The following is an 8,052-nucleotide window of genomic DNA, read 5'->3' on the forward strand; positions in this document are numbered from 1 at the left end:
TTTTTGGTGGTTTCGTGAAAGGATTTGTCTTGAGTGCGGATCTTATATCCTTTCATCTTGACGCACTCTTTGGTGGTGAAGATTATTTATCCTCATGCTTGTCTTGACGAGGGTTTTCCATTTCGATTGGTATCTCTCCTCTTGACAAGGATATTATTTCCTATCTTCACCATGGGTTGTCACAAGCGTTGGTTCTCAATTTGTTTATTAGTAAGCTTGTGAACCCATTTGCTAGTAGTGTGTGTGTGGGAAGGGTATGTCTTGCACTTTGTGCCTCATTTCATCAAGACTATGTTGATGCTTAATGCTCATCCTTATATTATTATTCTTAAAGTGCTTTGCCATGACTCACACACATCATTTTGGTTGAGACTATTCTTAAGTTTGCCTCTTTTACATGTTGCTCAACCATATGTTTGGTGCAAGTGCTATGCTTATTGGCTTATCTACTTGCTTGCACTTGTCGTGTGTTTTATTGATTTTGGGGAAGTAATGATCTTATTTTTTTGCACTTCTATCAAATACAAAATAAAAATCTTAATAGTGCACAAATCATGGGGAGAGTATCTTAGTTTTGATAAAACACTCCTTTTCCCATATCATAATATCTTTTATTCATGTGGCTCATAGGACGATGTGATTTTTTGTTTCTATTGGTATCTTTTGATTGCTTGCTTCACTCTTTGGTATGTATCTATGACATATCATCCTTTTTGCAATCTTTGGATGCTCAATATGGTTTGTCTTCCTCCAACTATTTATCATAGGATATGTGTATTTCATTGCACTCATATTTTGAGAAATGCACAATTTTTGGAGGAATACCTATTATATTGGCTTTCTAAGCTTTTTGTCCATTTTGGCAATCGATTCCAATGAGGGAGAAGTCTAGAGAGTTTAGTTTGGAGATATTAAGAGAGTTTTGCTTTTGTTGCTTAAGCATTTGCATCTCATACACATGCATTATTGCTTTGCATGTGTGTGCTTGGTTATGCTTATTTCCTTATATAAACTATCTTGAAAGTGATTGTCATCCATTACCAAAATGGGGGAGTTTGTTAGAGCATATTTCTCCATATGTGGTTTTGGTAATTGATGATAATCCGTATGGACTAATGGTTTCCTTGAGTTATATTTGAAGCATTTGTCTGTAGGCACTTCTTGAGGTCTATCTGTTGGTTTCAAGGAGTTTGTATGATGACCAAGGTGGTATTCAAGGTTTTATCCAAAGATTGGTCATAAAGGCACAAGGTTGATCAAGACTAAGTCAAAGAGTGAATCAAGTTGATTGACACACAAAGCATACAAGATGTACCGAGAGGGTCAAGTGATCTCATGGTATGGTAAGCATTGTCCATTACGCTTTGTGTACTAAACCATGGTCTACCTAAGAGTTATATGTGGGGTTAGGTATATTTCCATGGGCTTGTGTCAAGAGGAAGATCTAATATGACCCATTGAGGATGACATCAAGTGGTGATCGTCATCAAGATTGCTGTGTGCAAGTGTAACATCCCAAATTTTGGAATGTTAAAATAATTATTAGATTGTTTGTTTGTTTGCTTGCGTGATTGAAACTTGTGTGAAATTTGAAACTTTTCAAAAACTTTTGAATGAGAGGGAATAAAATGACTTTCCCCTTCTCCGGTAAATTCAAATTCATCCAATTAAAAGCAATGAGAGAAGATGACATGACCTCTTCAACTATAAAGAATTTGAACGGAGTTTTTCATTTGAATTCTTTCAAATATTTGCCCTTGCTTCTATATTTTTCTTCCCCGAGAAATACCCCAAAAATAATTCTTGCCAAGCAAGAAAGAGAGGAGGAACATGACCCTCCAAACCGGGGATATTCCTTTGAAATATTTGGACCATAAAACCCAAGGTTTATTTGAAAAATATTTGCAAAAAGAAAATAAACCAATTTAGGGATTTTCTAAAAAACATTTTTTTGAAGTATTTATTTTGGTACTGGAAAAATGCCCATCTTTTTGGATTTATTTTTCTGAAAATTTTAATATATTATACCCCTATATTCCGAGGATATTCTATTTCTTTTTAATCGTATTAATTCCTGTTTTAATAAAAAGGGAAAGAGATCTCTTATTTTAGGAATGTACTTGGGCCACATTAGGAAACGCATCAGGCCCAGATACCCCTTCTTCTTCCTCCTCTCGTTCCCTTCCTTCCCAAGCAATGGCAGAAGCTTCCTAGAAGCTTCCCTCCCCCGATTCGCGAGATATGTTGCCTCCCCTCGCCTCCCACCACCCCTATAAGAGAGCCCCGACTCTCCTCGTTCCATTTTTCCCCATCACCTCGCCTTCTCCCTGCTCGTACCCACGGCGCCACCATCCTCATCTTCCTGTCAAGAACGGAGTACAGTAGGTCTCGTGGCGCTTCCCCATCACCCTTGCCGAGCCTCTCCAGCGCCCACCCCCTGCCATGCTACTCCTCCGCCGATTCCCCACCCCGCCGGCAACCTCCCCACCTCACCGGAGCAACTACCTCGCCGGAGTTCTTCCTCTCTCTCACCCATGGTGAGATTCACAAAATCCCGTGTTGCAGTTTTTTCAGAAAATTGCAATTTTAAAAAATTCATATCCATTAGGCTATAACTCCGAACTAGGTGATTCTTTTTGCGTTGGATCACAAATTGTATGTAGTTTCTGCAGATATATAATTTGTCTATGTTTGGATTTATTAAATTTGAATTAGATCAGATTTGAATTAAAGCTTGTTTTGCTTATTCCGGGAGTTTAAAAATAGCTTTTAATTTGATTCTTTTTGCTGCTGCTTCCTATTGACCATATATTTCAGTAGTTTAAGTTTCCATTTTTTTTAAATATTTTTACTTAGGGTTTTAAGCAAAACAGATTCTGTTTTAGCCTTTTTTGTTTTCTTGTTCTTTTGTATTAATTGTTCTTAATTTGTTTTTTTTTTAATTGTGACAAGTTATATTTTGTTTTCTGATATTTACCAGTAACTTTCAACAACGACAAAATTTTATTTTATTTATTCTTATTTGGTTGCATGGAATCAATTCTAGTTCTATACTAACTTGCGATTTGATTGCATTGCTAGTTTGATTTCCTATTTTGAAAATACTTATAAAATAATATTGTTTTGTAAATTTTACTTCTGTTATCTTAGTTATTTTATATTTTGTTTTTTGTTATTTTTTCCATTTTAGTGTTTTATTTTCAGTTAGAACAAAAACTATATAGTGTTTGATGTAGTAGAAGACTCCCTAGTCTTATTTGAAGTTTCCTTCGGATTCTCATTTCACTCTCTCCTTTGTTTTGATTGCTAGAATGATTGCTAGTATGAGTGCTTATGTGAATGATATGTTTGTTATATAGATTTCATCGGAGAGTGACGAGTAGTCTATCAAGTTATTTCTCGAGAAATTCTTCTTCGTCAACATCACCAGGCAAGTCATTTGATCATGTATCACCTATGTTTTATGCATCGTAGTTCTACCATCCTATGCCCAATTGCATGCTGACTAGGTACTTGGAAATTACGGTTACATATTGTAGTATCATGTGGTAGGCACGCAACAACCCCGTTACCTGGCCCGGGACGACAAATTTCATATTGCTATGCTTGAGTAGACGGGATTCTGGTTGAGAGTTTATCATGAGTGATGCGAGAATAATTTAATAACCAAGACCGGTTAAGTCAAGAATTTTCAAGACCTCGTGATGCAATGCAACTCTGGGTGAAGGACGGTTGATCGGCTCCCTGGAGAAACCAGTGGATGACCCGGGATGCTGGAGACGGCCATGACATCCTGCGGAAAGCTTCACCCAGGCTCAAAGAGACGGACGGATATTTTCAAGACCCAAGGCTTACCTGCACAGCCACAAGTCATTATGGGCTCTGCCTTGGTTGGACAACGCGGCGACTCTGGACAGGCGGTGCTAGCAGATGTAGAAGAACGGTAGGAATGGATGGGCACCGACAGGGATTCAGAGGGACCCGTTGAAAGACCATGTTTTGATCATCCGGTCTTCAAACACCCTGACGTGCGAGGACATACACAGAGGCGATCAAATCTTGTGTGGAACGTGTGCAAAACTCTGTAGAGTACTCAAACCTAATCGATTAGCCGTGTCCACGGTCATGGACATCTTGAGCCAAAGGAACTGAAGTTATCTGAAATTCTCAACACAAATAATAATATTGATGTGGGTATTATTGACAACATGGGTACGAGAATTGGTTGGTGGAACCATCTCGTTAACAACCAACAATGTAGTAACATTTTGCTTTTATCCCTCTCTTGATGTAGGAGAAAACTTGCTTTTCGCTAAAAACTTATAGCCCCACCTGCCATATATGCATATAGTATAGATGATTAATTTTCCCCCTCTCTTTGATGACTTGCCGGCATATTCTATATGCTGACCTACACGGCTGCAACGTCTTATGTTGCAGATATTTTTCTTCGACGAGTAAGAGTACGATTCAGGGTTACGGTCTACACTCAACTTGCCGTTGGTGTTTATTGGGACTCCACCCCCTTGACTGCTTCCGCTGAGATATTTAAGGTATATATCAGTTTTACGCTATTTCCATGTGATTGCACTTTGATATATACATTGATGTACTGTGTGTGCCAGCATACTGATCCAGGGATGGCACAGATACACAGAGGCTTGACTCGTCTTGAGTCGGGTCGCTACAACAAGTTCAAGTGGAGCATCATGAAGAGATCATGCTTGAAGCTTGCCGTCCATTTGTAGTGGCAATGGAATTGTGAAGATGTGCTTAAAAGTGGCTCACCCATAGTGGAGTATGGGGGAGCAATCTACTAGTCTTCATCGAGCCGGCGCAACCAAGAAAGGTGGTCCATCATGAGGAGGACAACATCGCCATCATCTAGCTCAAGTGGACTACGCGCAAGGCAAAATTTTGTCCTTGATAGGTTTTCTATTTTACCGGTCTCACTTTGTTAGTTGGAAGACCCGGTTATTGGATGGATTGTCGTACTATCAAGGGGGGCTCTCAAGTGACTAGCTTGATCGCATCGTTCGTTGAGAGCTCAAACCATTGCATTCTTGGAATCATAATCATTCTTGGTTCTTGATTGGTTTTCCATTATGTGGGTTCTTGAGCTTCTGGTCATCTTCATGACAAGCTTGAGTTCATCATAAACAGAGTTCATGTGCATCTTCCATGATGTTTTCGATGTTGGAGTTTTTGTTGGTTCTTCTTTCACAGAGGTTTCACATATCTATATCATTGGCATTTTTATAACTGCATGTTCTTGTCGCTGTTTGAATAGTACTTGTTGTGTGCTATCAAACAAGCTTAAGTTTGCTCAATTCGGAGCTCGCATGCGAAAGTTATAACATTTTTCATGCCATGACAGGTTTTCTCTCTCGAGCAAAGTACCGCTGGGGAAAGAGCGATAGTACCTCCCAGGCGTACTGTCGCCCTCCCCTATCGGCCTCTCTTCCGCTAATTTTCCCTTTCTGGCATATTGGGCGTCGTTGCCTACTTTAAGCGGAAGTACCGCTAGGGGCAGAGCGGTAGTACCGCTCCGACGGTACTGCCTCCCTCCCTTGTCGGCCCCTCTTTCTCTTATGTCTCCTCTCTAGATTCTGAGATGTCGTTGCTCTTTTTAAGCAGAAGTATCGCTGTTGTCCTAGCAGTAGTACCACTCCAGCGGAAGTACCGCTCGGCCAAGCGATAGTGCCGCTTGTGCACGACCAATGCTCATAACGGTTGGATTTCGGAACACCTATTTAAGGGGTCTTCTTACCCAATGATTTTCCATCAGTTGAGCTCGTGTATACCCCCATTGTTGACCTTCTTTGAGCTTTCTAACTATCAATACCTCCAATGATTCTTGCTAGTTCTTGAGGGGAACCCCTTGGATATTGATCTTGGAGTTCTTTGTGAGCTCCTTGTTCTTCCTCTCATATTCCTCCATAACTTTTGTTGTTGTGGAGGAATTTCAGTGTGACGGACTTTACCACTTTGTGTGTTCTTGCAATTGCATTAGTTGCATCGGTTTGAGTTCTCTACGATGATACGTGGAAGTGAAAAGTTGAGAAGCTTATTACTCTTGGGTGCTTGGTACCCTAGAGCTTGTTCTTCTTGGGTGCTTTGGCATAAAGCTCAGGTCAAGCGTCGGGGTCTCAAATTAGGTTGTGGAGATTGCCCCGGACAGTTGAGGTCATCTCGGAGCCACAATCCATTGTTGTGAAGCTTCTTGGTGCTGTTGGGAGCCTCCAATTAAGTTGTGGAGATTTCCCCCACCTTGTTTGTATGGGTTCGGTGACCACCCTCAAAGGTACCTTAGTGGAATCACGGCATCTTGCATTGTGCGAGGGCGCGAGGAGATTACGGTGGCCTTATTGGCTTCTTGGACAGTATTGTGCCTCCACACAGCTCCAAACAGAAATTAGCATCCGCAAGGGTGTGAACCACGAGATACATCATCGTCTCTGCGTGCCTGTGTTATCTCTTACCCGAGCACTTTACTTATGCACTTTACTTTGTGATAGCCGTACTATTTCCTATTATATGTCTTGCTATCACTTAGTTGTTTATCTTGCTTAGCATAAGTTGTTGGTGCACATAGGTGAGCGTAGTTGTTTTAGGTTTTGTGCTTGACTAATTAAACATTACTTTTATTCCGCATTAGTTCAAGCCTAAACCGTAATTTTAAAGCGCCTATTCACCCCCTCTAGGCGACATCCACATCCTTTCACTCCGGCCACGCCGATGGCAGGGATGTCCTCGGTCAAAATCATCTTCATAGGTAATTTCTATGATCCCCGCGATTAAAAGCAAAATAGATCATGCTATGTTAGACATCTTGCCATATTTTTTTATGAATAGGAAAAAAGAGAAAAGATACAAAACATATCATGGTGTGTTTCACGATGTTGGTCTTGGTAAAACGATGCACAAATGTCCTCCCCAAGTAGTGCACACTTGATGGTAGGATCGCGGCGAGTTTTTTTTCATCCTCATTAAGCTATTTCATTATTTGAGAGGAAATTACACAATTGTATGGATCATCATCGTCATCATCTTCCTCATTCTCATCCTCATGCTCTTGGTTGCTATCGTCATCCTCGCTAGCATCATCATCATCATCCTCAGAATCTTCAGCATCATCCTCGTCACGCTCATCATCTTGGTCAGAGGAATACTTAATCCTTAACTTGTTGACCGTTTTCTTCAAGTAAAAGCATCTGTACTCTCCCCGGTGAGCTTATTATTTGAAATGTACTTGGTCCATCTGTCTCCTCCTATGACGGTTTTATCCTTTTGTTTACAAACATCAATTTTGAACAATTGCCCTTCACCATCCAAAAAGTTGAAACTATCACCAATTAAATTATTGAATTGGACCCGTAAGTTGCATGGGATACCCTATGGAACAATTAAAAATAATGCAATTAGTAACTAATAGTACAACAGATCAGCAACTGGTTAGAATTGAATAATGAAGAGAACATTGTTACCATAGAATTTTTTTAATTCATCCTCAAGAAGACCCTGAATTCTACTACATGTGATAAACTATCGCTACATGGATTTTTGCAGACATTGCACACCTTAAGCTCCATGATCGCCTCCTTCAAAAAGTTAAACAATGTTATCATTGGTGCGTCATAGCAATATATATTACTAAGCAGGCTTATCACGAAGTCACAAACACATCTAGTATGCCATAGCAAGATTCATAAGTACTACATTAAGGCTCAAACATCTAAAGCACGGAGTTACACGACTAGGCACAATAGAGAGATCAACTCCTAATCTAATTCTCGTCATCCTTCTTGGTGAGATCATCCCAGTCTATCAGGTCATCCTTGGCATCCTTCTGGTTGCGTGCGGTGATCAGCAACGCCTCGTTAATGTCATACATATGTGAATCCTCCCAAAGATACTGTTCCACCAAGGGATCGGTGCTCTGACGTTCACGGGCCATGAGGAGCGCCTCACCCTTCACATGCTCCTCCTCCTCGGCCATGGAGACATTCCTCATGTTAGGAGGCGCTATCTCACTCACATGCCAAGCATCCC

General features: G+C 40.5%; 1 pseudogene; it reads right to left on the minus strand.

Annotated features, from left to right (window-relative positions):
• The window catches only part of LOC123428643, a 34,632-nt pseudogene extending 27,040 nt beyond the window's left edge, over positions 1–7,592 (minus strand).
• Positions 7,593–8,052: the final 460 nt, after the last annotated feature.

This window comes from Hordeum vulgare, chromosome 2H (assembly GCF_904849725.1).
Source record: "Hordeum vulgare subsp. vulgare chromosome 2H, MorexV3_pseudomolecules_assembly, whole genome shotgun sequence".
Classification (NCBI taxonomy): Eukaryota; Viridiplantae; Streptophyta; class Magnoliopsida; order Poales; family Poaceae; genus Hordeum; species Hordeum vulgare.